At 39.5% G+C, this 27,908-nt stretch overlaps 1 protein-coding gene and 1 pseudogene across 2 annotated transcripts in view; both read left to right on the top strand.

Annotated features, from left to right (window-relative positions):
- LOC105499424 (RAB3C, member RAS oncogene family) overlaps nt 1-27,908 on the top strand; it is a 292,548-nt gene that overhangs the window by 223,574 nt on the left and 41,066 nt on the right. The window lies entirely within an intron of this gene.
- LOC139363662 (large ribosomal subunit protein uL18-like) lies at nt 65-27,908 on the top strand (annotated as a pseudogene).

Raw genomic sequence — 27,908 nt, 5'->3', positions numbered from 1 at the left:
GTGTGTAGTGCTGCTGCCTCCACTTCCCACTCCCTGTTCTTCCCCAGGACTCCTTCTTTAGGTAATGGCTTCTCGGCAACTGCAGCTGCCTCCCGTTGGAAAAGATAAACGTCCTCCTTCCCTCCATAGAGACAGAGAAGAGTCAGGTTGGTGGAGATATCTGAACCTTGTGAGCCTCCAGCACAGACCAACAAAGGAGCTATTCATGCTGTGGGTCTTGAGATGGAAGCAGAGGCATAACCGGAAAACAAGCAGCTGTGAATCATTTGGTCAGTCTTGATGTATCATTTAGATCTCCAAGAAAGAGAGAAATCTTTTAACCACAGGCCTACAGGACATCTGGAAATTCTTTGGTCAAGGTAGCCCCATTGTGGTTTCTCCCATAAGCAAGATAAGATTTGGCGACTAATTTGTGCTCGACTACAACAACATTAAATTAACATTTTAACTTCTGGTGCATAGAATAAAATAATAATTAGCATTATAAATAATAAAGAGCACTTGTCAAATGCCTGGTGCAGTCCAGGCATGTGTCACGAGTTTTTTTGTCCTAATTCTCACAACTCTTAAGGCAGATACATTAGATTATTAGATTAGACTATTCGATTATAACACGTTAAACTTAAAGAGTAATAATTCAAAATATACTCAAGGGGGGAGCTCCTCTTTACAGAAGAATGTCACCTAATACAGGGAAAAATGAAACATAGAAAATCATACTTTTTCAACCATTATTGTAATCATTGATTTAGGCAGAGGTCATCAAATGGATGCTAAAACATCTTGGTTAAAAGTTTGCTAGAGGATAGAATATAAGAGGTACAGTCTCAAAGCATCATGCCGCAGGTTAGTTTTTAATTACAAAGGGAAAAGAAGGTACTTTTACAATAGAAAAATCTGGCTGATGATATACTAACCAAGTGAGCAGAGTTAACGTCAGCAGTAATGAGACAAACTGACCTGACGTGCCTCGTGATGGTTTGTCATGAGAAGTGCTTAACATCATCATATATATGGGTTGAGCATCCCTAAACCAAAAATCCAAGATTCAAAATGCTCTGAAATCCAAAAGAGGACCAACATGACATCACAGGTGGAAAATTCCACACCTGACCTCGTTTGATTGGTCATAATCAAAACTGATTCAAACTTTGTTTCATGAACAAAAATTATTTAAAATATTGTATAAAATTACCTTCAGGCTATGTGTATAAGGTGTGTATGAATTTCATGTTTACACTTGGGTCCCATCCTGAAAGCAACTCATTATATTTATGCAAATATTTCAAAATCTGAAAAAACCATTTGAAATCATGAACACTTCTGTTCCCCAGCATTTTAGATACGGTACACTAAATCTGTAGTATTCTGTAGTATTGTTTAACCTGAATCCAGTTATGAGGAAACAGACATATTCAGATTTGGGGACATTCTACAACTGGCCACAACTAGCTTGGACTATTCAAAAATATTAACATCATAAAAAATGAAAAAGTTAGGGAGGAGTCTAAACTGAAACAGACTGCAGAGACACTAGCTAAATGTAATGTGGATCCTTAACTGGATCCTGGGCGGGGGAAAGGAAACGTTAGGTATGAAGACATTACTGGGATAATTGGGGAAATTCGAATATGGAGTACATATTCATGTTACGGTATTCAGAGTCAGAGTTTCCTGGTTGATTGAGTACAACTGTATTTAGGGAGGAGACGGTTTTCTGTTCTTAGGAGATATTTGTGAAGTGTTTAATGGTCATCAAGTCTGCAACTTACTTTCAAATAGATCAACAACCACTGCGAAGTGTTATATGAAAAGAGACAAAGCAAATGTGGCAAAATGCCAACAACTGAGGAACTGAAGTGAAAACTAGATGTATGGCAACTTCTACTTGTCTACAGGCTTTAATTTTTTTTTTTTTTTAATAAAGAGTTGGGAAAGAAAGGGCAGTATTATTGATTCTACTTTTTCAAAATGTAAACCAAGCTTGAGGTGTGCCAGCTAGTACATGCTAGAGCTGATGTTCAAGTCCAGGTGTTTCTGACTCTACTAACCCCTTCAATACATTTTGGCCTTCGAATAATCAGTGTGAACATAATCAACGTGAAATGGTCTTTAAAATGTATGTCACTCATTTCCCTAAGTCCCTCATGACTGAAACAAACAAGGACTTGGGTTTGGTTTGCAGGTGTGCTGTGCTCCCCTCCACACCCCCATACTCTCAGTCTCCTCACTCTGGGAAGGAGAAAGGCACTTCCCTCTTATATGAATATTACTGAATTCATTCCATGTCAATCATTGAGGCCTAATGTAAACGCTTGTAGCATGCTGGGATCTAAATGAAGCCTGACTTTTCATCATCTCCGAACACAAAACCTAGGAGATAACAGAAGACAACTTTAAGATAGCTTTAATAGAAGTCAACATAATATACAGTTGTAGTTTCACTGATAACACATGAACAAAAAAAGAGTGAGGAAAAGGGCATTTCTTCAAGCCAGTTGACTCCCTTTCTTCAACATTATCAGCTATTTATGAAAATAATGATTTATTTTATTTGGTATATATGAAGTGATTAATCATATAACCTTACAGTATCCATCTTAGGTAATGCCTGCTCCATGTCCATGAATTTAAACTAAGCTGCCTGGACTTCCCAGTGAGTAGTATTTGGAAGTTTAAATTTTAACACCTTATGTTGCTACATAATACAGTTCCTTGGCATTTGAGCCAGATTCTTATTTAAATGTCTTCAGTCAATATAACTAGTCATAAAGCAAACTCATTCTTTGGTGGTTATGAGCAGCAGCCTCACTTCTCTTACCCTCTGTACCCTACATTTAGTTTTTGAATTTTATAAATTGCTTACAGGAGCCAGATCTTTTTTTGGAAAGTGATTTATGCAGGCAGGAGGCAAAAGCTCACAGTAGGCTAGAGGTGTCATTAGCAATTTTGTTCTTTATAGAGCAGGAAACTCTAATCAGTGTTTTTAAGCTATTAATTCTATAGGCTAGTACTTCCCTCCCACTAGGAAGCGCTTATTTTCTCCACCCCTGAAGATGGGTGTTTTTTAATGTTTAAGCAAATCCCTGCTGTGCCTTTGTCTCTGTAAGTATAATGGAAACGCTCTGTTTCTGTTCTGCCTGTGGCGCGCGCATCAGGGCATCCAGGTATAGCCTTGTGTTGCCTGTCAGCTGCCACATGTGGAGGGTGAAGGGCAGGGAAAATCACATTTTGTGGGGGACTGTTGACATTCTTCTCAATGGAATTCTTTGGCAAACTTGAGGAAAAGGAAAAAAATAATGTGGGAGACTGGACAGAGTCAGGGTCCCCCGGGTACCAAGTGTAGCTCAGAGTGACGATTGGTGAATCACTTCATTTCCATGTGGAACTAAATGCAACCAAGTGATTTCTTAGGCTTTCCCCAGTCATTCTTAGTGAAAATATGGACTTCTCACATCAATTCTGAGTCACCTTCTTCCCACCTAGAATGATTACCATTTTTCTCATAGTCAGTGTATGCAGCAGCATATACCCTCATTTGCCTTTGGGTACATTCCTGAGTCAAGATACACAACAGCATATCAATGGGGCTGCAAAAGCCCCCCCGCCCCAACAGACTTGGAAATAATATGCTCTTCATGAGGAATGTGGCTGTGCCTCTCTTCTCCCCAGACCTCTTCCTTCTTACCAGCTGTGGTGCTTTCTCTTTCTTGGACTCTAGACGGTTTCTAGCAAAGATACAAGCAATTGAGCAACTGAGATAAGAAGCAGCAAGGTTAGGACCAGAAGTCTCAAGCAGCGTTCCAAGTATTACCTCTACAGTCCTGAGCAAGGCCTTGTTTGCATGAGACAATGAATGATGGGATGAGGAAATGACAACATGCAGTATTTCATCACAGTGTAATCCATGAAGCTACTGACACGTGGTAGGGTGAAGCATGAGGCGCTAGGCTACATGGCACCTGTATGACATGAGAACCAACGGAAGCATATGAGCATCTGGGGCATCTCAGAGCCAAAGGTAAAATTAATATCCAGCCAATCACTAAAGACTAGGTTCCTATGCAGATTTTGAAATTTTAAAATCCTGAAGTTCTTTCTCATTGGACTACAGCATGGCATCGTCTCGTACCCATGGTTATGGATAAGTATGAAAATTATGAGATTTGAAATTTATAATTTAATCCCAGAAACGGGATCTTCTATTTTCTGGCCAGAGGCCAACTCTCTGGAGATGTAATAAGGCCAGCAGATTATAAGACCCTCATTGCTTTGCTCGAAGCGGAGCTCTTGAAATGGTGCAAAGTAAACAACTCGTAATACCAGGACCACTTTGTCAGCAACCAGCAAAGGCTGCCTAGGGATATAGTGAATCTGCTCCTCAAGTAAATCTTGAGAAGTTGAATGTCCTCCAAGCTTTCAGCTTTCTAGCTATGGCTCCTTTAGCAACTGTTACTGACTTCCTGCCACAACAAAAACATGGAGCTGCATTCTTTTCCATTCTCCATAAAACCAGCATCCAAACTGCAGTGCTAAATGAATGTGTGAATATTTAGCACTGACATACATTGTTCTTACTGAGCAAAGCATTAGACAAAATATTTTCTCAATGAATCATTAGAGTGATATAACTAAGAGAATATTATACACATTTAGAAGATTTTTTTAATCTAAAGTGTGAGAAAATACTGTATTTGAAAGTCAGAAAACTGCATTTCGTTATACTAAATCAATCTGACTTTCACCCATCCTCACAAACCCCCTTTACCTTCATTACGAATTAGAGAGCTTCTTATTATTATATTATTTGTAATGGAACTGGTATTCCTGGCTGGCTAATGGGCGAGCACACATTAATTCCAGGTTCAAAGGAAGACAAAGACCCTCTGCCAGGGTTCTTTATTATTTGTGCTTCTGAGAAAATGCATTGATAGTGCAGTGACTCTGTGTGCACACTCCCAAAGGACAGAGAAATCATGCAGAAACTTCACATGCAGAGTTTGCAGAAAGAAATGTCAGCTCATACCTGACGGCCACGGCTGCTGACACAAGAATGATAATAACTAGACTGGTATATATTAGAAGTTGCAACTGTTCTTAGAAGTAGGTATTTAATTAATGGCTTGATTCCATCATCTACTAAGAGATGAGTCTAAAAAGTATTTTCTAGCCTTTTTTGATGGGCTAAGAATCTGTACGGAAGATTGCTCTAGGTGTGAAATATAGCAATAGGTGAGTGCACATAAGGGTATGTACTGAATTCACACAGGCTTATATAAGAATCCTGAATTAGATGATATAAAGTCTAAGCTACAATAATAAAAAGACCCTACAATACAAGGCTAAATGACACACGACATTGCCTTCCATTTCACTTCACAGCACAACTGGACTAAGCTAGGAGACCGTCCACAAGATCATTCAGGGACACAAGTTCTTTCCAGCTTGCTACTGAAGTCTTCACCAGGATATTAACATCATCTGCATGGTGAAAGCTGGCTTGTAGCCTTAGCTACATGCATGAAAAATAGGGCACAGAGGCAGTCCAGGGCAAACACTTTCCTTTTAGGGTAGTAAGACAAAGGTAGTACCCATCTATTCTGCTCTCATTCCATTGACCAGAACTTAGTCATATAGCCATATTGAGCTATGTAGAGGCTGGAAAATGGTGTCTGGCTGGTGACCATGCCCCTAAGAAGAAGAAAACCAGTTTGGAAGAGAGAAATAGCAGTCTACTGTCTGACTTGAACTTTTCTCTATTGAGTCTTAATGTTATTTTCAACTGGGCTTCTGATGTCAGAAGCACTAAACTGGCAAGCTCCATTTCTGGGAAAAGCTGTTAATGAAGTAAAATAGAGTTGCTGCACTAGGCTAAAAGTTTAGGTTTGTGGTTTTTACTGATGGGCTTACAAATGCTTTTTTATTTTTATTTCAGAGACTGTCAAAAGTGAAAGGTGGCTTTTGATATATGAGAATCAGTTAGACTTCCATTGAGGTATTCAACAACCTTACAAATTACTTATACTGCTCACTATCAGAAATAAATTAATTTTCTTACAAAATCAGCTCTATGTCTGTAAAAATAAAAATAAATTCCGATTTTTCTATGCCAGTCCTTTTTCTCATGAACAGCCTGTTCTGCAAATCATCCGGGACTTTGTTAGTGTCATATCTGCTGCACAGCCTGAGGTGGTGATTGATTGTGCAGTCAGGTTGAAAAGGACCAATCCTTGGCAGACGATAGCTAGGGGATCAGGAAGATAAAGGCATCTGGAACAAGGGACTTTAAAATAACTCAGTCTGTTCTCTGGGCTTCTTAAAAATATGAAATTCTTGGCCGGGCACAGTGGCTCACGCCTGTAATCCCGGCACTTTGGGAGGCTGAGGCTGGCAGATCACAAGGTCAGGAGTTCAAGACCAGCCTGGCCAACATAGTGAAACCCCATCTCTACTAAAAATACAAAAAATTAGCTAGGTGTGGTGGCAGGCGCCTGTAGTCCCTGCTACTCGGGATGCTGAGGCAGGACAGTCGCTTGAACCCGGGAGGCAGAGGTTGCAGTGAGCCTAGATCGCACCACTGCACTCCAGCCCAGGTGACAGTGCGAGACTCCATCTCAAAAAAAAAAAAAAAAATGAAATTCTTAAAAATTGTCAGGATCTTTAGCTAATTATTCTTTCTCTAAATCCCTTTATCTGTAGGTAGATTTATTCAATATAAACTATTGGTGGCATGTCTTAAGATGACCAACTTTCTTTTCCTTTCCTTTCTAGGATAGCTGGCAATAAGCAGCTATCCTATGGCAATGACCAGCTATATTTTTTGATTGTCTCCACATTCAAATGCCAGGAGCCCCATGGATTTTAATAAGGTTTTAGAATCAGGCTGTTTTCTTTTTTGTGTGTTTTGCATTCCTATTGCCTCCCCCAGGCCTCTAATCTTGCAGAGTCCCCAGAAATTGCTCCATTCAGCAATGAATTGTTCCATTCAGATTTCTTCCTTCACAAGCACACTCAACCCAGGGAGGGACATGAGCAAGCCACTCAGGACTGAGCATTAAATCACAAGTTCACAGTTGCTTTCTTTCACCCAAAGAGGTTTTTGTCTTATTTAGCACCATTACTAACACATCTTTAGCACCTTATTTACAATACAGGCAAGTTTAGGAAAGAATGTTAATATAAAGCTGGTTTGGCACGAATGCCAGGGAGAGGAAGTCACAGTACACAGTAGGGTGTGTGTGTGTGCATGTGTGTGTGTGTTTGTATGTATCAGTAAAATGACAGCAGCTTTTCTCCAGAGCAGTGTTCATACACACCATGAAACTAACATCCTTTCTTGCAAAAGGTACTAAGAATACCCACACATAGGAACCATGACTCCTCTATGAAAAAAATAAAATAAAAATAAATTTAATCGATATTTTGTGCTAATAAATGCCTGAAGATGATGTTTTTGTGTGGTCACTTTCCTTTCTTTTTAACACAACATCCGTTGACCTATACTGAAAGTTCCATGTTGTTTGTACCTACTAGATATTGCAATAGTATCAAAACTGGGGAGAGGCAAAGGTATTGTTAAATTTATTTAAGCTTTAATTTATTCAGATATGTAAATTTTATTTCAGAGCTAGAATGGTTCATTTTCACCAAACTGTACTCATTCATTCATTCATTTTTTCAATTATAAACTAAATACTGGCCGGGCGCGGTGGCTCAAGCCTGTAATCCCAGCACTTTGGGAGGCCGAGACGGCGGATCACGAGGTCAGGAGATCGAGACCATCCTGGCTAACACCGTGAAACCCCGTCTCGACTAAAAATACAAAAAACTAGCCGGGCGAGGTGGCGGGCGCCTGTAGTCCCAGCTACTCCGGAGGCTGAGGCAGGAGAATGGCGTAAACCCGGGAGGCGGAGCTTGCAGTGAGCTGAGATCCGGCCACTGCACTCCAGCCCGGGCTACAGAGCAAGACTCCGTCTCAAAAAAAAAAAAAAAAACCACACACAAAAAAACTAAATACTTATTGGGCACTGTTAAATACTTGAGAGACCACAAGCAAGTCTCCCTATTTTGAAGAATCTAACTCCATAACTCAGAAATTTAAAAAATACTCATATATAATGCTTTTATAGTAATACAAAATAATATTCTTTCGAATTAAGAGCCAAATGGGCAGCAGAGATGCCAAGAAGATGGGAAACAGCACTTGAACAAGGTGGAACTTGAGCTGGAAGTTGAAAGATGGACAGATTTTGAATTTGTAAAAAAGAAGGAACCAGCCTGGCCAATGTGATGAAACCTCATCTCTACTAAAAATACAAAAACTAGCCAGGTGTGGTGGTGCGCACCTATGATCCCAGCTACACAGGGGGCTGAAGCATGAGAATCTCTTGAACCCAGGAGGCAGAGGTTGCAGTGAGCCGAGATCACGCCACTGCACTCCACTCCAGCCTGGGTGACAAAGCAAGACTCCATCTCAAAAAAAAAAAAAAAAAGATAGGAAAGAAAAGGAAAGAAAGAGATAGTATTCAAGGCAGAGAACATAGAAAAATGTGCCCAGATGATGAGCTGGGATTGTATGAGGAAGAGTGATTAAGAGAGAGAACAGAGGAGTAGCATGAAATATTTCTAGGAAGATGGTGTGAGTGTTCAGCCTGAGTTGGCAAAAGTGAGGAGGTATAAGTGGTGTGCTACAAAGTATATCACCCTGAAAACTGACTCCACCATGAGAAAGTATGGGAAGGAGGGGGTGTGGGGCAGGGAGTATATATATGAAGTCTGTATACATCACCAGGTTTCTAACTTACAAATATTTTAATTTCTAGTAAATGGGTTATCTAGCACCCTTCTTTTTTTTTTCCTGTTCCTTTAAGCATTCTGATGGTAGACAGATTCTTTGTAGCCAATAGAAATTTTGTAAAGGAAGGTGGAAAAAATATATAAAAGAGAGAGAGGAAGAGTATCTAATTCTCTGAACTGAACATTAGCCTAGAAGTAAAGGATGCTGACATTGGAACCAGATTCCCTAGGTTTGTGCCCCACACTTCCATTCACTGGCTTGCAATTTTACACAAGATGTTTAAACTTCTTGTTCCTTATTTTACTAAACAGTAAAATAATGATAACATTAGTCCCATCTCATAGGGCTATTGTCGAGAACAAATATGTCTCATTGAAACCAAATATGTAAAATTCTTAGAAAAGTTCCTAGTACATAGTAAGTGCTGCTGAATAAATGGTAGCTATTGTTATTCTAATGAGGAAGAAGAAACTCAGGCAACTAATGCATCAATTTTAGGGTGAGAGGAGGAAGAAGAAATTGAATAAAAATCTGATTTTCTTGGATGCATTTAGTATTAAACAGTGCTCATTAAACTGTACTACTTCATACCAAGGTGAACCACAGCTCCCTGGATACATGATTATCTAAGAAAAGAAAAACCTTGGTTCTGTTACAACTGAGTTTCTTAACTGTGACACTATGGACATTTGTTGGGAAAGAAAGACAGATGTCCTGTGCACAGAATGATATTTAATAGCATCTCTGGCCTCTATCTATGACATGCCAATAGCCTCTCCTTCCCTCAGTCATCACAACAAAAACTGTTTCCAGACAGTTTTGTTCCCCAGATGTCACTGGGGAACAAAATCACCCCCACTCAAGAACTACTGTGTTAGAATTATCAGATGGAAACCCATTGCTTGAGTTTTTCAAACACAAGAATGTGGCCAAAATCAATACTGGTACATTTAGCCTATACCCACTCAAATAAACCAGACAGCTTTCATCACAATGGACCTCACTGAGCAGAAACAAATCCATCCCAAATGACAGTGTCAAAGGAAGGTTGGTGGTGGAATGCAGAGGTACTAACAGGGAGGAGGAATTGGAAATGTGTTGGTGACTTAGCAAGATTTGAATAGTGGTATTTTCTAAGCAACCAGAATGGCTTGAGTAATATCATCATCTCTTTGCTTCTGTAGAATGGGAAAATAAAAATAATAAATATTTGACTTTTAGTAGCCATTCTTCCTTAAGAAAGGGTTGCTTTAATCTGTATCTCATGTGAATCCATTAGACATTTGCTGCTTCTTGCTTTCTCTGGGGTGATTTGCTTTTTAAAGCAGCAGGCAGCATGTCAGACAAAAGGACATCATGGCCTGGATGGTCTTTGCAGATGGGAAGCAAGACCTTTCTGACTGCAGGTGATCTGTCTCTGCCTAGAGAGTTAATATAGCTAGAGTTTTTCCCATCATAATGTGTCAACTTTAGAAAGATTAATTTCAGCTAAATGGATATATGTTGTGAGCTCTGAGAACACCGAAAGCTGCATACTAAGTTGCAGCTACTATGCAGTATGTCTTAGTCATCTCAGGCTGCTGTAACAAAATACCATAGACTGGGTGGCTTCAGCAACAGACATTTATTTCTCTCAGTTTGGAGTCTGGGAAGTCCAAGATCAAGGTGCCTGCTGCGTGAGTTCCTGGCGAGCGCTATCTTCCTGGTTTGCAGAGAAAGGCCTTCTTGCATTCTCACGTGGTAGAGAGACAGTGGGAGATTTATGCCTCTTCTTATAAAGGCACTAAAACTACGATGGTGGTGGGGGGCAACATATATGACATTGTCTAAATCTAATTACATCCCAGAGGTTTGACCTCCATATACCATCACATTGGGTATTATTAGGGCTTCAACATATGAATTTGGGGGAAGATACAAAATTCAGTCCATAGCACAGTGAATACTCTCCAGTAAAATGAAAAAAAAAAAAAGAAGAAATAAATAATAGTAAATGTAGAAAAATACAGACTCTGTTCAGCAAAACCAATGTATTCAAAATTCTAAAACTGTAGTGTTTACTGAGATATTTGAAATAACTTTAGTTGGTTACACGCAAAACAAATGAATTGTGAAATGACAAAACATGATACAGCATTTCTGGAGAATTTGACACAGTACACAGAGAAAAGCTGCAGAAAGAATAAATATTCTTTCCTGACTCCAAATGAGAAAAGGTACTGCTCAGAGATAAAATTAAAGACAAGAAAATTGGATATCTGTTTCAGGAAATAAAAATAACATTTTAAATCAGATTATTGAAGTATCCCCCAGCCTTATTATTTTAGGTTGATCTGGTAAGTAAACCCATTGGGCAAATCTTATGCAGGCAGGTAGCTAAATTAAGTGGCCCAAGAATTCTTTTCAATTTCCAATTTCTTTGACTTCTAACACAATTAAGAAATGTATAATCAGGTGAATAATAGAATTACTTAGAAGGGATATTATCATATCTCATTTGTATTTGATTTAAACTTAAATCTAACCACTTTGAAAGGCTTTGTGCCGACTGAATTATTTTCTGCTACATGGTGGATGCTCTTTCTTATTTGTTCACCATGGTCTGCTTTTATTTGGAATATTATGGTATTTAATAACATGTCTAGCCATAACCATGGAATTTGTTACAGCTTTTAATATCAGCAACATAACTCTTCTACTCTCTTGACTTAGCATTTCAAAAGTGAGGTTCATAAAAATCCTATTTGTAGAGCAAACATATAACTCCAATTTCATGTACCAAATTTGGTAGCCATGGCTTTCTTTATCTTCAGTGCATTTGCATTAACATAAGATGATAATGTCACTAGCTTCTCTACCAAATAACATTCTAGCATAAGCCACAGCAAGGGCAAAAGCCCAGCAAAATTCAAGCATGTGACATACCCAGAGAATGCTAATACTCAGTGTAGCTGAAAAACTATGCATGAATGAAAAGGAATATTAAATTCTGGGGTAAAATACTTATTTTGAGTTTGAAATACTTAATTGTGACCAAAAATTGTTTCTTCTCATATAAAAATAGAAGGACCCCCTGGAGAACTGTGGCTGTCTCTGGCAAAGGTACTTTTGACTTCAAAATGTCACTGAAGAATTTGTGCCTAAAGCCTCCTTGAAGGCAGACTTTTGATGAAAGAAAAAAGGATTTCTGGTTTTGAAAGCTCTTTTTCTCAGGGAAAAAAGAAAAAAAAACAAACTTTAGCAGAAACACAAACTGAAAAATGTACAGTATATGACCATTGAATCTTTGTAAAAGTTAGTGCTAGGCAAGAAAAGCAGTGGAAGAATTTCAGACACTACAGGAAACTCCCCAAATTCATATTTCCCTCTTAGTGAACCCGAAACTTGAAAATGAATGCAGGTTTTTGTGTCCCCACCTATCAAGTGCATACGTTGAAGCCCCAGTCCCCAGGGTGATGGTATTTGGAGGTCAAGCCTCTGAGAGGTAATTAGTTTTAAACCAGGTCATGTGGGTGCCCCCACCACACACACACACACACACACACCACTGTGGGATTAGTGCCCTTATAGGAAGAGACACAAGAGAAATCTCTCTGCACCAGAGAGAGGTCCCTCACCAGGAACTGAATCAGCCTTACCCTGATCTTGGAAATCCCAAACTCCAAACTGAGAGAAATAAATGTCTGTTGCTTAAGCCACCCAGTCTATGGTGTTTTATTATAGTAGCCTTTGCTAAGACATACTGCAACCTAGTAGACAGCTAGGAAAGCTGATAGTTACATTAACTTTATTATTTACTGTTTTTCCATTTCACGTCGTTGTGGCAGATGAAGCTTGCAGAACAGTTGGAGCAATAAAGCAGCCCAGATGTTTGTGGTGTTCCTTGAGCCCACAGGCTGGGGCAGCCACCCAGCAGAAGTGGAACAATAGAGCTGTTGCCCCTCCTAGAGAAGCTGCTGAAAGCCAGGGAGAAACACTCAGCTTCACCCCTCCTCCTTCTGTCCAGTCTCCTGCCAGTGTCTCCCATCAGAAACCAACTGGCAAGACAGCCAGGAAAACACAGACTGCAAGGGTCAGCCTCTTACCATACAGGACACAGCACAGGGAGGGCGAAAAACATATTCAAGAGCAAACAAATGACAAGCACACCTTGAAAACAGTGGTCAAGAGACAAAAATGCTTCTACTGGTACAAAAGTACTCTATGTGCTTGCTCTCTCTCTCTTTCTCTCTCTTTCTTTCTGTGTGTGTGTGTGCTTCCTTAGAAGTTACTTTGTTTTTATTTTGTTTTGACATATGATCATTACTAGTTAATATGTTCTTCTCAAGCCCAGTAATATTGGACAGTTTCTTCTAAAGCAGTAACAGAAGGATACCTGTATACTTCAAGAATGGATGGTAATATATGCATGAGATACATCTTTTTACAGCTTTTACTTCATGTATTGCTCTTAGGCATCAGTTGTAGGTTGACTTCTTTACTTTTTTTTTTTTTTTTTTTTTTGAGAAGGAGTCTTGCTCTGTCACCTAGGCTGGAGTATAGTGGCGTGATCTCCACTCACTGTAACCTCCACCTCTGGGGTTCAAGCAATTCTCCTGCCTCAGCTTCCCCAGTAACTGGGACTACAGGCATGCACCACCATGCCCAGCTATTTTTTGTATTTTTAGTAGAGACAGGGTTTCGCCATGTTGGCCAGGCTGGTCTCGAACTCCTGACCTCAAGTGATCTGCCCACCTCGGCCTCCCAAAGTGCTGGGATTACAGGCGTGAGCCACCATGCCCAGCCCCTTATTCACTTATTTTAATGGTGCACTTCTGAAATTTGCTCCCACCAAAACGGCGCAACCATGGCCTTGTCAGCCTCCAAGGAATGTGGTGTGAACATGGATCATTCTAACCATACCGAGGCACAGTAAGACCAGGACTTACTTTGAGCCTCTGAACTGAGCATAGGGTTTAATGAACCACTTCTCCATTGTGATAAAATATATAAGCAAAAGTGCTATGGTTTGGATGCACAGCCTGCAGCTGAACCCATTACAGGATGCATTATTTGATGTGAGCTGTGAAAGACTGAAGAGCAATTACTCTCTACAACCAAGGGCAAATGGCAACTGTGGAGCTTGGCCTTTTCTCATTTCTTGGTTTCCTGAGGCCAGAGTTCTCTACAATGACAAAACCTCTTTGCTCTGGCTCATTTGAAAAACAATGTCATTTTAAAGGTTAGTGAGTGTGTGTGTGTGTATGTGTGTGTGTGTGTGTGTGTGAGAGAGAGAGAGAGAGAGGATTTTATAGTGATTTTTATGACAATCAATAAAAAAATGCTTTGGAAACATTTAATGAGAGGGGTCATAAAGGCAAATGTAGTGTTGAAAGAAAACAGACAGTTCTGGCTCTTCCAAATCTGTTTTACCAAAACCCAAGGCCTAGGAAAGGGACAACAGTCCTCAATGAAGTCCATTACTGGGCCCTGAGGATAATCTTTCCTTGCCTTCCTGCATATCATTTTCCTTTACTCCTTTCTCCCCTCCCCTTTCCCCAAGATACAGAGCTGGCTGGGAGGCCCCTTACCTACATCCCACCCCCTTTCTCTCACTTTACCCCAGGACGGTCAGAGCTAAAGTCAGAAAGCTGAAGCACTGATGCAGGCCCCAGGACCAATGCGCAGACCCTCCCTCCCTTCGCTGCACCACAGGTTCCCACTGCCATTACCAAGCATGGTGCCCCCCGACCAGCCTTCACCCCTCAGCCCTTTTGAAAGGCCCCCAGCTCTTCACCCAGAGACCGCAGCCCCATTCAAGTACCCATGGTCCTCTGCTTCAGTCCAGGCATTTTCCTGACATGGAGGTTCAAGCTCACTTATGAATATTTAAAGACCCATGATTTTTTTTAATGCTTGAAAGCTACTGACTTTCTGAGCCCAACATCATCAACAAACAGTAAGGGAGTCATAAAGAAAATGCATTACTCACCTTTCATCTTTCTTTCTTTTTTTTTTTTTTTAAGGTTTTATAGGTAATTAATATATTTTATAATTTAAACATTTGAAGATGGTGAGATTTATTTTATTTTATTTTTTTTAATTTATTTATTATTATTATACTTTAAGTTCTAGGGTACATGTGCATAACGTGCAGGTTTGTTACATATGTATACTTGTGCCATGTTGGTGTGGCAAGTAAGAAAAAAGAAAAACCTGCCTCTCACAGAACCTGGATGTGACTGTGTGTTCAGGAAAAAAGAAAGAGATGGGGGCTGGTGGGGGCAGGGGAGGCAGATCACAAAGGACACAACCCAGGGTCATAAAAGGGGGCAGAAAGAATTGTACAAGCCTAAACTCCCACCTCTCCACTTCCCAGAGGCCCAGTCCCTGTTCCTCATTCCTCCCCCTCCCATTCCTGGTGCTTGCTGGGAAAGCAGGATCTCAGACCCCACCCCAGACCTCCTGAATTAAACGATCTAGGGGTGGAGCGCAGGAGTGGGTTTTAGCAAACTTTCCAGGTGATTCTAATGCCTGCTAAAGTTGAAAAGCAACACCATATGGTGTAGACACCAGTGTCTTGTGCATGGTTGTTTAACAAACACTTGCTGATTTAAGTATATCTGCAAGATCTTGGTGTGGAGCTAGACTGCAAGCTCCCTGAGAGCAGAGACCATATCTTTCTTGATGCCTGACAATGCATTTGTTGAAGGGAAATAGAATCGGACAGTATTTTGCTTTTGTTTTCCACTTTAACCTTTTCTAATTAAAGGTTTCAAAACAGCAAGGAAAATCACAGTGAGTGTTGTTTACAGAGTGGTTTTGAGATAATATATCAATACCATGTAAATAATTAATAATATCAGCTTACCAGTAGTATTGATACCTTCCAGTCATATAGTGGCTCTGTGGTTTTGAAAACTCTTCCATGAACATTTTTCATTTGATCCTCAAGAAATTTTGGCAGGAAAATGTGTAGGTTTCATTCTTGCCTCTCATAGAAGAAGAAGCAGAAGTTCAGAAAAGCTGAGAAAATAGTCTTGGTTTTCCTAATTAGGTACAAAAACTGGAACCCAGGACTTTGAGCTCCTACTCCATTGGAAAGGTTTGTATTCCAGTTCTGTTATATGTTATCTGAGTGTCGGCTAACTTACCCTTATAAGTCTTTATTTTGCACTTTCTTCAGCTGCAAAATGGGGAAAACAATGGTTCCTATTTTAAAGGGATGTTGTAAGAATTAAATGAAATAATAAAGGTAAAGCACTTAGCATAGGGCCTGGCACAAAGTAAGGGTTTAATAAATGAAGCCACTGTTATATTACTAATTCTTTATTGTTATATGTCTGAATTTACATATTATACATATAATCATTATATATTTATGATTATTGCACCACACTGACTCCCACTAGAGTGACCAATATTGCATATGTGGGTTAGCAAGTCAGGGATCTTCCTCATCTCAGAAGGTGTTCCTTGCTAACTTAACAGGATATTTAAGGCCTCCAGTCTGCCTTTCATGCCAGGAGTGTTTCTCACTGCTGCTCCCCAGTGGGTCTTTATGCATGCTGCAGGTTGGGTATCTGCTGTGGTCACAGTGCTTACCATCCTTTCTCATGGACATGTTGCCTAGTCATTCCAAGCACATGCCTTCCTTATCAATTGTATTGTTAAGTTGTTATGGTTAATTTATATAACCATATATATATGATAGAACCACAGCTTTTATCCAAATGTAAAATAAACACATGTAAAAGATATTATTTAACTCTGGACTTAAAGACGGGACCAGTAAGATGTTGCATAGGCTCAAGGGGATATTCAGTGAATGCACACACACAGGCAATCAGGAATGCAGAAACAAGTTACAAAATGGGTTAATACCCATGGAGCGAGAATCAGATGCATTCCGCCAAACACAATTTATTGGCATTTCTTTCTATTTGCAAGAACTTGTATTATTATTGGTTTTCTACCATCTACAGAGCTATAAAATAGCTCAAAGATGATGAAAAGCAGAGATAACCTGGAAAGGTGTGCTGAACAGGGCCCCCAGTCACCTTTTCTGCCCACTTTGAAGTCTTTCACAATCTTTCCTGACAGTGAGATCTCAAAAGAGTTTAGTGTTGGAGGAAGAGAAGGTATCACTATATCCAGTTCCCTGCCTAGAAAAGAGGCTTCACAGTCCTGGGCTTCAAAAGGCCTGAGCGAGTTTTCTCCTTTGGTTCTCTTCTTCTCTTAATACCTTCTTCTCCTTTTCCTGAAGATTTCATCTCAAAGTTCCACAAAATCCACACTCATAGTCCCTCTCCTTCTCCTTGGAAGAAAGAAGTTTCTTCCTCCTTGGTCCTGTCTTAATATCTCACAAACCTCGATGTTCAGGCTTTGGTTGAATATGTGTGAAGCGTCTCTTGTCACCCACAAGGACTACAAAGTGGGAGGAGAAGGTTCTGCTTCCTAAGTGAGGGCAAGTAGGTACTGGATTCTAAGTTTAGCTTCCCCTTCAGCAAGCCTGATTGCCTTACCATTAACCTAAGAAGGAAGCATATCTTGCCAAAGATCACTAATTCCCCCAGGACAATATAAATCTTGTCTAATTTGAGAAAAGGATACTTATTTCTAACAACATGACTTTGGACTTGCCCTGTGAAAGCATCACCCAGGCATCCTTGAGCTGAGGAACGTCTTACCTTTTCCCAGGTCAGACTTTCATTCCTCTCCCTTTGTTGTCCAGAAGGGTGATCCTTGCTGTCATGCGCGTCTGTGTGAAGAGACCACCAAACAGGCTTTGTGTGAGCAACACGGCTGTTTATTTCACCTGGGTGCAGGCGGGCTGAGTCCAAAAAGAGAGTCAGCGAAGGGAGATAAGGGTGGGTCCATTTTATAGGATTTGGGTAGGAAAAGGAAAATTACAGTCAAAGGGGGGTTGTTCTCTGGCGGGCAGGAGTAGGGGTTACAAGGTGCTCAGTGGGGGAGATTTTTGAGCCAGGATGAGCCAGGAAAAGGAATTTCACAAGATAATGTCATCGCTTAAGGCAAGGACTGGCCATTTTCACTTCTTTTGTGGTGGAATGTCATCAGCTAAGGCGAGGCAGGGCGTTTGCACTTCTTTTGTGATTCTTCAGTTACTTCAGGCCATCTGGGCGTATAAGTGCAAGTCACAGGGGATGCGATGGCTTGGCTTGGGCTTAGAGGCCTGACACTTGCTTCATCTAGTTATTGTTTTTTTCTTGCAAAAAAGAAAAGGAATGTCCAGTTGTTTCTACCACACATATGGTTTAAAAAATAGAATTTGACATTTTATAAAATTAGGAGATCAGAAGTTATAAGACGGGCGTAATGGAAATAGGTCTAAGTTAAGATTTAGACCTATTAAGGGAGAATAGGGAGAATAGGATGTGGTGCAAGGTAGTTTCAGGACTAGGTGGATCAAGAACACTGCTTCTTGAGCTCTCGAAATACGTTTTCAGTACTGGCTCTCTGCAACAGACTTACCACGGAGAGTTGGATCAAACAGCTCCTTCCAGAACATCCAGTTCTGCTTGCTTCCACATGCAGCTGAATTGACACTCCTAGATCTATGCAGATTCAAGCATTTTTGGTTTCCCCAAGAGATATATTATTTTCTACTTTAAAAGATAATCAAACATATGAATTTCTTACCAAGTTCCACATTCAACACAATGTAGGCACTTTCCCTCTTGTGCAAGCAGACAGCACATTGAGGATGAGCATTCACAGGAGCCCTGGGATATAGACCCACACTGGCCACTAAGTGGTTGAGCCATCTCAGTCACTCACATTTGGAGTTTCAGCTTTGTCATCTCCAAAATGAAGGTGATGGACTGGGGCCCTTCCAAAGCAGCTCTTCCACAATGTCAAGGTGCTAAGTCACTCCTAAGGTATCCTCATCCTAACTATTGGTGCTAGATCAGAAAGGAAAAGGTGACTTCTCCAGACTGGGATGAATAGCCAGTCATGCAGATGTCCTTTGCAGACTGTGATGGGGTGAAGAGTTGCCTTCCCTTACTGTGGACAATGTCAGGGTATAAAAGGTTCTGTGGAAGAAGCTGCCAGCAACACATCCTAAAAGGGATGCATTGGGGCACTGGCATTATATAAGATGGTAATTCTTCTTTTATTTTGTGCTTATATTCTGAGTCAGGCATTTTTGCCGTATTCAGTCTATCATTCACTCGTTATTCAATCTCTAATTCTACATTACTGTTTGAGTACCTTCTATGTGCCATGTATTTTGCTGAATGCTGGAGACTAAATGATGAATGCACAGTTGAGGTCTCTGTCCTCATGGTACCTATAGTCAAGGGGGGATGTGAATAAGTGAAAAAGTTATACTGAGCGACGTACAAGGCATAAGTGGGCCCGCATGAGTGGCAGCTAACCCAGAGGAAGATGGAAGAGACTGAGAGGGCCTGACACAGAAGCCATAAATGTGTTTTAGACAGATGGTACATGTGATGGCTACAGGTGATTTCTTGCAAAACTAATGAAGCTTAAGTTTAGTGGTATACCCATAAACTGGCTCTTTGAAAAAAGGATGAAATTATTTCATAATCAGTGCTTTTCAGCCATACTGCCAGCTCCAGAACACAGCTAAACTTTGGGCCCCTTACTAAGACAAATCCCCTCTTAGTGTCTTAGTAATTCCCCCAGAGCAGGCTCTGAGACAGGAGTTTGCACACAAGTAGTTTATGTGGGACATGCAAGAAATACCCATAGCAGGAGGGTAAGTGGGCTGTGAGAGGGAAGACTGCCAATAAAAGGTGTGTGTTCAAGCCAGCTACCATTATGCATAACCAGAGCTCAATCTTTCTTAAAAATTCTGAGAATCAGTATGGTAACAACCTGAGGAGAAAGGGAGCTGGGGTATTTATACTCCAACTCCTGTCAGTCATTGGCTCAGGTCTGCCCCTGAGTGTGTTATTTTCCTTTTATATTTTACCTTCCCTGATGGGCGGAGTGACCTTCCATTGCTTTGGTGAAAACTGTAAAGCAAAGAGATGCAAATACTAACAGTTAGAAGTCATCCAACAAGCACAGAAGTGGTAAGGCCTGGGGGATATAGATAGTGTCTGATACAAAATATCCTATACTTAATTATGTATTTGTAATTTGCATTTTTCTTAAATTGGGCCCTCAAATTATTATGAATTTTAGACCTCACAAAACCTGAAACCACCTATAGTCACAGGCCTAACTTGCTGAAAATATAGCATGTATGGGAAAATCAAAGAAATTAAAAAGCCCATATCAGAATTGGAGGGAAGAGGGAGGGCAGCAAGAGATGAAACTAGAAGCTAGAAAGTTGAAGCTAGAAGCTAGAAAGGTAAGCCAAGGCCATATGAAGGGTGCTATGTTAAACTGGGCTTTTCTAGATTTGACTGACTTTTGTTGGTGTCTGCAGAACTCAGCTGGGATCCTTGGGGCATCTCATTTCTGGGATAAACTGACAGAACAACCCCTTTCTAAGATGGGCTCTTCCCAAGATAAAGAATAAGAACCCAAGAGGGCTGATGGAAGGTCACCTTGCCTCTGATGTCTGTTAGTCACAGTGGCACAGGTCAAATCTTATATTCCATTGGCCAGACCCAAAGTTAGAAGGGCAAGGAAATATAGTATACCTACAGGGAAGGAAATAATGACTAAGTAAGAACTGTAATACAACCTACTACTGGAATTTCACCAAAATGTTAATAGTGGAGATGTGGAGATAGTGAGATTTCTGATCATTTTTCCTTTAGCTTTTCACTATTGTTACAATTTGTAATAAGAATGTAGCAATTGTGCCAAAAAATATGAACCTATTCTTCTAAATAATGAAAGATTATATCAAATATTGACGAGCATTTTTAAGGATATCTTTTAAAATTTTTCCTTTCTTAATGTTTTATTTATAAATGAGTTAATATACATATAAAAGGCCTACCCCCTCAACTTCCTAAAACTACCTATTAGTATTTATAGCATGTGTAACTAATCAGACTTTATTATGTTCCTATTTCTGGTTTCTTAGTATTACTCTCAATAAATTTTTTTATTTTGTATATATCTTTGTAAACCACCTGCAAGTACTTTATGGGGTTAGCTAGGAAATAAAGAAATAGATTATTTAAAAACTAGAAAGAAAAGAATTTGAAGGGATTCATCACAGTAATACTCAGCCCTGATAGCATATACAAATCACCTGAGATTTCTTTTTAATACCTCTGATGAAGACTCTAGAGGTTCTAAATTAATGTTTCTGAATTGGGCTAATTTTTAAAAGCTCTCTGAAGGTTGAGAAAAATTGAATAAATAATGATTAAATTAAGTGAAAAAAAATAACGAAAGGACCAATTGTATGTGATGAGCAAAAGCAGGTTGGGAAGTTTCTTTACAAACTTGAAGTAGGGTGTGATACTAAAAAGCCAAAGCTCCTAAATATTAAAAAGAATAAGGGAAATGGATGCAGTAGAGCAATATGGGCTTCCAGAATTAGGAAGGGCCTGCTATTAAGATCTGTTCAATCTTCCCTGGGTGAGGAAGAGTGAGTCATATTCTCTCTGATATCTCGTATTCCCACATGCATCCCAAATCAGACCCTAATTGACAATTGTTTTTGTGGGCCACTGAGGTGCATTTTTTGGACTGTTTTTCAGAACATTGTGATTAAGCTAAAGTCTGTCATTCTCCATGAGAAGAGGCTGAACTCACAGGCGATTACTTACACACCCAAAACAGGAGAGAAGGAATACTAGAAATATTGTAGAAATGTGGTTTGTTCACTTGTTTATAGCTCTTCAAACTGAAATTATTTGATTCTGTTTAGAGTTCAGTTGTTTATGTGGGAAACATTATAAAATATCAAAAGCTCTTTTATCTTGATGTCTCATCCCAGCTTTTTTGAGACTCCACTTTAACATTTGATAAGAACTGAAATGGGGATAAATTATGCTTTCCTCCTCTCTTTCTCTTTTAAGTTTATACATAAATGTTGAGAGAAAGCTTGAGGTATTTGTTTTGTTTTTTTTTTTTTTTAGCTAAATGGCAAGTAAATAACAGGCTTTTTAGTAACTGTGATCTGGTACTGGTAAGGTCTGAGTTAACTGCCATTTGCAGAGTAACCATGGTGACCAGCGTATGGCTTCTGATTCCATTAATCTTATTGAGATTAACAGTAACCCCAAAGGATCTTTTGCAGTGATTCAGAAATAAATCATCTTTTCACATGTATACTGTTTGGTGACAGCCACTCGCTTTCAGTGTGTGTCTCTACCTAACAAAGAAATAAGACACTCCCTCTCATGAGATGATTGGAAATGCATCCCTCAAATAAGAAATTTCACAAAATACATCCAATGGTGAAAAGGTAAACACATATAAATACCATGCGAAAGGAGGATTTATTGAACAAACATGTGTCATACCCCTGATAGATACATAAGGGGTCATTTACTCCCAGTTGGAAATTTACTTGTATAGAACCTCAGCCTGGAGATATGGACTGGAAACAAAATTTGAGACTCTTCAATGAAAAAAATCCAATTGTTATTTCAATTATAGGAATTAGAAATGATTAATTAAGCTGGATTTGGGAAGAGGAGCAGCTGGCTGCCCAAGAGGAGACTAATAATGTGTTCTATTTGTAACGAGATGTTGCAACTTCAAAAGTACAGTGTGGCCCTACCTCAAACCATATTTGGCCTCCAACAGCCCCAGAGCATGTAAAATAATAGCCTCATTTTACAGATGGAGATACTGAACTAAACAATTCAGAATGACTTCCCCATACTCACCTAGTATTAGAGCTTTCTCTCAAACTGGCTGAATAAATTGTTGAGTCTGAGTTGGAAGAGATGGGAACTGAATTACAATCCCAACATTCTTCTGACGCTCAGTGTAGACAAAATATGCATAACTATGGGTCTTTCTCAACTCATGGAGCTTATACTCCCTCATCTCTAGGTTTTCCTTGGTTAAAGGAATACTCTAAGCTCTTATTTCAACCTAGATCTTCCTACATAAAAGAAATATCAAGAACACAGTAGCGTTTTACAAATTCTAAGATGCACAGTTTCTTACTTTAACACCTATAGCTGGGCATGGTGGCTTGCACCTGTAATCCCAACACTTTGGGAGGCTGAGGCAGGCAGATCACTTAAGGTCAGGAGTTCGAGACCAGCCTGGCCAACATGGTAAAATCCTGTCTCTACTAAAAAAAAAAAAAAAATATATATATATATATATATATATATATATACACACACACACACACACACACACACACACACACACACACACACAAATTAGCTGGGTGTGGTGGCGTGTGCCTGTAATCCTACCTACTGGGGAGGCTGAAGCATGAGAATCACTTGAAACTGGAAGGCGAAGGTTGCAGTGAGTCACTGTACTCCAACCTGGGAACAGAGCAAGACTCCATCTCAAAAAAAAAAAAAAAAAAATCTGTGACACTGAGATATGCCTTTTCATCAATGGCTTATTATGATCACTATGCAGCAATACCAAATGTAGATTTCATTACTCGTACATGCACTAACTTGGTCATAGCTGCTGATATTGCCAAAGTCATAAGTCATACAGTTATCGGTACATGGATAGAAAGTTACTGTGTAGGCAGAAAGAGGTATAAATTTCATATTAGCGACATGAGTACTCATTTTGGAGTAATGACCATCATATTACGTTTTCTTGCAAAGTAACAACATAGTGTTCTACAGGACCTAAGAAGGGAAGATACAAGTAGATCTTATATGTTAACCTACCATGCACTAAGCACAGAAACTTTTAAAAAAAAAAGCTAAATCTTTCAGAATACATGAAAGGAATTTCAAAGCAACAAGAAGCTGACATAATTTAATTTGCTACATCCTTTTGCTCTTGGCCATTGTAAAATAGTTTTGATCTTATCATTTATGTTAGGTTTTGTGATAGGTGGTAATTCACAAACCAGCCAGCATGGCTCTGATCCCCTGTTGCTGGTGGTGGGACTGTGCCTAAAGCTCCCTTCCCTGCTCTGCTGATGCAGAACAACATCAGGAAGTCCAAGTAGTCAAAACCAAAGTCAAACATTGAACATTTGCAACCCCAATTTCAATCATAAAATTAACCAACTCTAATGGGAAATCAGTCTTTTGTTCATCTTAGCACAAATGCTCTAGACCACAATTTTTATTTCATTAAAAATAAAACTGGTCTCCTTTGGCTCTGTAAGCTTTCAAAATAATGATTCTTTATAATTCCCTGGCAATTGTAGAAAGTATTCATTTTACATTATTTCCCTGACAATTGAGAAAATTTGAGGTTACATTGAAATATTTCTTATGTAAGAGCAAATGAAGAGGATGGATCTCATATAATCATGGCCAAAAAAGTATGTTCTTCGTCATATATTTTTATAAATCATTGAGGAGCAGGGAATATTGTATATGCATAAATGTATAACCTATTATAGCAGCCTGAGACCCCATGGGTTATTATTATGTCAGCAGAACTGAGATACTCAGATGTGTTTAGTGGTAGAAGCAAGCATTCCATTAATTTGGTTAAGGGACATGAATCAGCTAGTGGGTTGTGAGTTATGCACCTTCCTGACCTTCACAAAAGCACACCCTGACTTGAGTTTATACAATCAGGGGTGCAGTAGGATGTACTTGCCCAGGTCAGAAGAGTGCCAAATTTCCTCAAGCACTCATTTGTCCTCAGGAAACTCAGAAGCTGAGTCATTAACATCCTGGCCCCAGCTCCTTCCTTGGACAATTGTGACACTCTCTTGTGAACCCCTTGTCACTAATCTGACTCTGGGTATCTGACTTCTAGTTTTACTACCAGGATTAAACTTTTTCTGTTAACATAAGGGCTCTCTCCCCAGGGCCTTTCCAAGTCCCTGGCTTACAAGACATATAGGAACAAAGAGACTATTTCTTTTAATTACATAAAGAAATCTGATCAGATGTGAGATCCTTTAAAAGAAACTTTTGACTTCCTTTGTAAAAATATATTAGCATTTGTTACTTAAGTGTTTCCAAGAGTGGAATTTATTTTACACCCTAATTCATTATTAATGCATCATTTTTCGTATTCTCCACACATAAGATTAAGTGAGGAAAAAGTATAGAGTATAAAAGTTCTGTCTTTATTTCTCCAGTCTATAGATACCTGCCGAATCTCACTGTTGCTAAGGGAATATATTATTAACTGAGGTATCAGAATTAGAAAGGTCATATTGTTCTGAAAAAATATGCTGTGACTCTGAGATGTCCAGGTGGTATCAAGAATGTATTTCCCCAGATAATTTAATCTCATTTGAAAACTTAGATGTACTTGGTTCAGGGGAATATGCTGAAATAAAACCCTATCTGCCTCTTCACTCTTTCCTTTCTTCTCAGGAAGGAGAAACAGTGATCATAGCTCATTGAAAACGCTCCTGCTGCAGTTTAAAAAGCTATACTATTTGCTTTTTATTCCCTCTTCAAGTTGAGAACATCTCATTGCCATTTTCTATTCAGTGATCCTTCACTTGACTATTGTTTGTAACACCAGTCCCAAGCTTTACTTTTCGACATGTTACAAATCTTTTTTTTTTTTCAAACTTTAATCATTTGTTTACATTTCAACATTTCAGTATTTCCGTCCTGACCACCCACTGGGCAATATGACTTTCCCACCTATCTTAGACTGTTCTCAAATTAAAATGTGACTGATACAAAGGGAGAATGAAAGAAGATAGCTTCCTCTCAGCTTCCTCTAGATAACAATAAATGCACTGGAACTTAACTTTTTGAACTTTTAATGAGCATTGTGGAAACATGTTTTAAAGCACAGGCTTGAGAGCCATACTGCCAGAACGTGATTCCCACATTTGACACTTTACTGGCTGAGTGATCCTGGGCAATTAACCTCTCTATGCCTCATTTTCCTCAACTGTAAAATGGGCAGTTGAGGATATGGGCAGTTGAGAATAATAATATTCTCCTTAAGTTATTCTAAGGATTACATTAATGCAACAGATATTAAGTATTTCGAAAAATACCTGTGCTTTTTCTCTGCCCGGCATTGCTGGGCCTGCAGGTCTGTGTTAAACCGTGGATGAGGGTCTTTGTTCTGCAGAATGGAGTTTGTTAAAGTTGTTAAGAATAAGGCCTATTTAAGAGATACCAAGTGAAATTTAGGAGACGACAAGAGGGTAGAACTGACTACTATGCTCAAAAACGCTCAGTGATACAGGATAAAAATAAATACAACACACTCAAATACAGGGTGATAGTCTGTGTAACAAACAGAGATATCATTTGTCAGATTGCTTATGCCCATATAGAAGGGGTAGTCTGTGCAGCATATGTACATGGTACATGAACTACCAAAATAAAGTGTGAAGGTTGGCCTGACAAATTATGCTGCAGCACATTCTACTGGCCTGCCACTGGCCCACAGGCTTCTCGGTAGGTTTGGCATGGACAAGATCTATGAAGGCCAAGTGGAGATGACTGGAGATTAATGCGATATGGAAAGCATTGATGGTCAGCCTGGTGCCTTCACCTGCTATTTGGATGTAGGCCTTGCCAGAACCATCACTGGCAATAAAGTTTTTGGGGCCTTGAAGGGAGTTGTTGATGAAGGCTGTTCTGTCCCTCATAGTACCAGACAATGTTTGTGATTCTGAAAGCAAGGAATTGAATGCAGAAGTGCATAGGAAACACATCATGGGTCAGAAGGATGCAGATTACATGCATTACCTAATGGAAGCAGATGAAGATGCTTACAAGAAATGGTTCTTTCCATTCATGAAGAAGAGCATAACTTCAGACCTGATGGAGGAGATAAACAAGAGAACTCATATTGGCTGGGCACGGTGGCTCACAGTCCCAGCACTTTGGAGACTGAGGTGGGTGAACTGCTCGAGCCCAGGAGTACGAGATCAGCCTGGACAACATGGCAAAACCCTGTTTCTGCAAAAAAATTTATAAAAATTACCCAGGCGTGGTGGTGTGCACCTGTTGTTCCAGCTACTCAGGGAGCTGAGGTGGGAGGATCACTTGAGCCCAGGAGGTTGAGCCTGCAGTGAGCCAAGATCATGCCACTTTACTCCAGCCTGGGTGACAGAGCGAGACCCTGTCTCAAATAAATAAATAAATAAAACAAAAACAAAAGCTCATGTTGCTATCCAACAGAACCCAAACTATGAGATGCCCAAGAAAGAAGTTAAAAACAACAGGTGGAAACATCCCAAAATGTCCCATGCCCAGAAGAAAGATCAGGTAGCTCAAAAGAAGGGAAGCTTCCTCAGAGCTCAGGAGCAGCCTCTGAGAGCTAAAACAAACAATGTTTTAGGATGATTTTTCAGATAAAACAATAAACTTACTGGCTAACCAGGTTTAAAAAAACAATACCTGCAAAAGCAAACTATTACATTTATTATCTAAGTTTCAAAATCAAAAGTTGGTTATTTGTGTCATGATTCATAATTGAGGCTTATTCTAAATTCCAAATATCCTGTTTGTAGCAACTTAAAATGCCAACTCATTGTATTACAATTTTGACATTAATCAACCTGACATTTTTCTCTTATAAAGGTAAGGCATGAACATATTAGCTCTCATGATTCTTTTTTTTAAAAATTATCACTTCTCCCAGATTTCCTAAGCCCCATTGCTTTAGCTCTTTGAGTTGTTACTGTGATAAGGGAAAATACTATTTTTGTGTGATAGGCTGTAAATAGGTTGGGCAGCCATCTCAGTTTGCCTGAAACTGAGGGGTTTCTCAGGATATGGGACTGTTACTGCTTAAACTGGGAAAGTCTTGGGGAAACCAGGATGGTTGGCTATCCTACTGTAAAGGTATTACATAAGGTGGGGGTAAAAGAGGAAAGGAAGAATCAGTGGTAGTATTAATCTCATTAAGTACAAAATAATTATTAGTACACCTCTACTGTTCCCTTGATTTTTGACTCATGCAATCTCTGATGAGTATCTGAAGGGTAAAATTGCACTGAACTAATTAACTCTAAATGTCATGCATTTGGATTTCGTGGGGTTTTTTTCCCTTTTGTTATCATCATCATCTGTGGAATGTATTTCTTCTCCTTCATTTTATGCTGTTCTGCTTTCCTATGATT

Source organism: Macaca nemestrina, chromosome 6 (genome assembly GCF_043159975.1).
Source record: "Macaca nemestrina isolate mMacNem1 chromosome 6, mMacNem.hap1, whole genome shotgun sequence".
Classification (NCBI taxonomy): domain Eukaryota; kingdom Metazoa; phylum Chordata; class Mammalia; order Primates; family Cercopithecidae; genus Macaca; species Macaca nemestrina.
The sequence above is the reverse complement of the archived record's forward strand: the minus strand, read 5'-3'. Positions and strand labels throughout refer to the sequence as shown.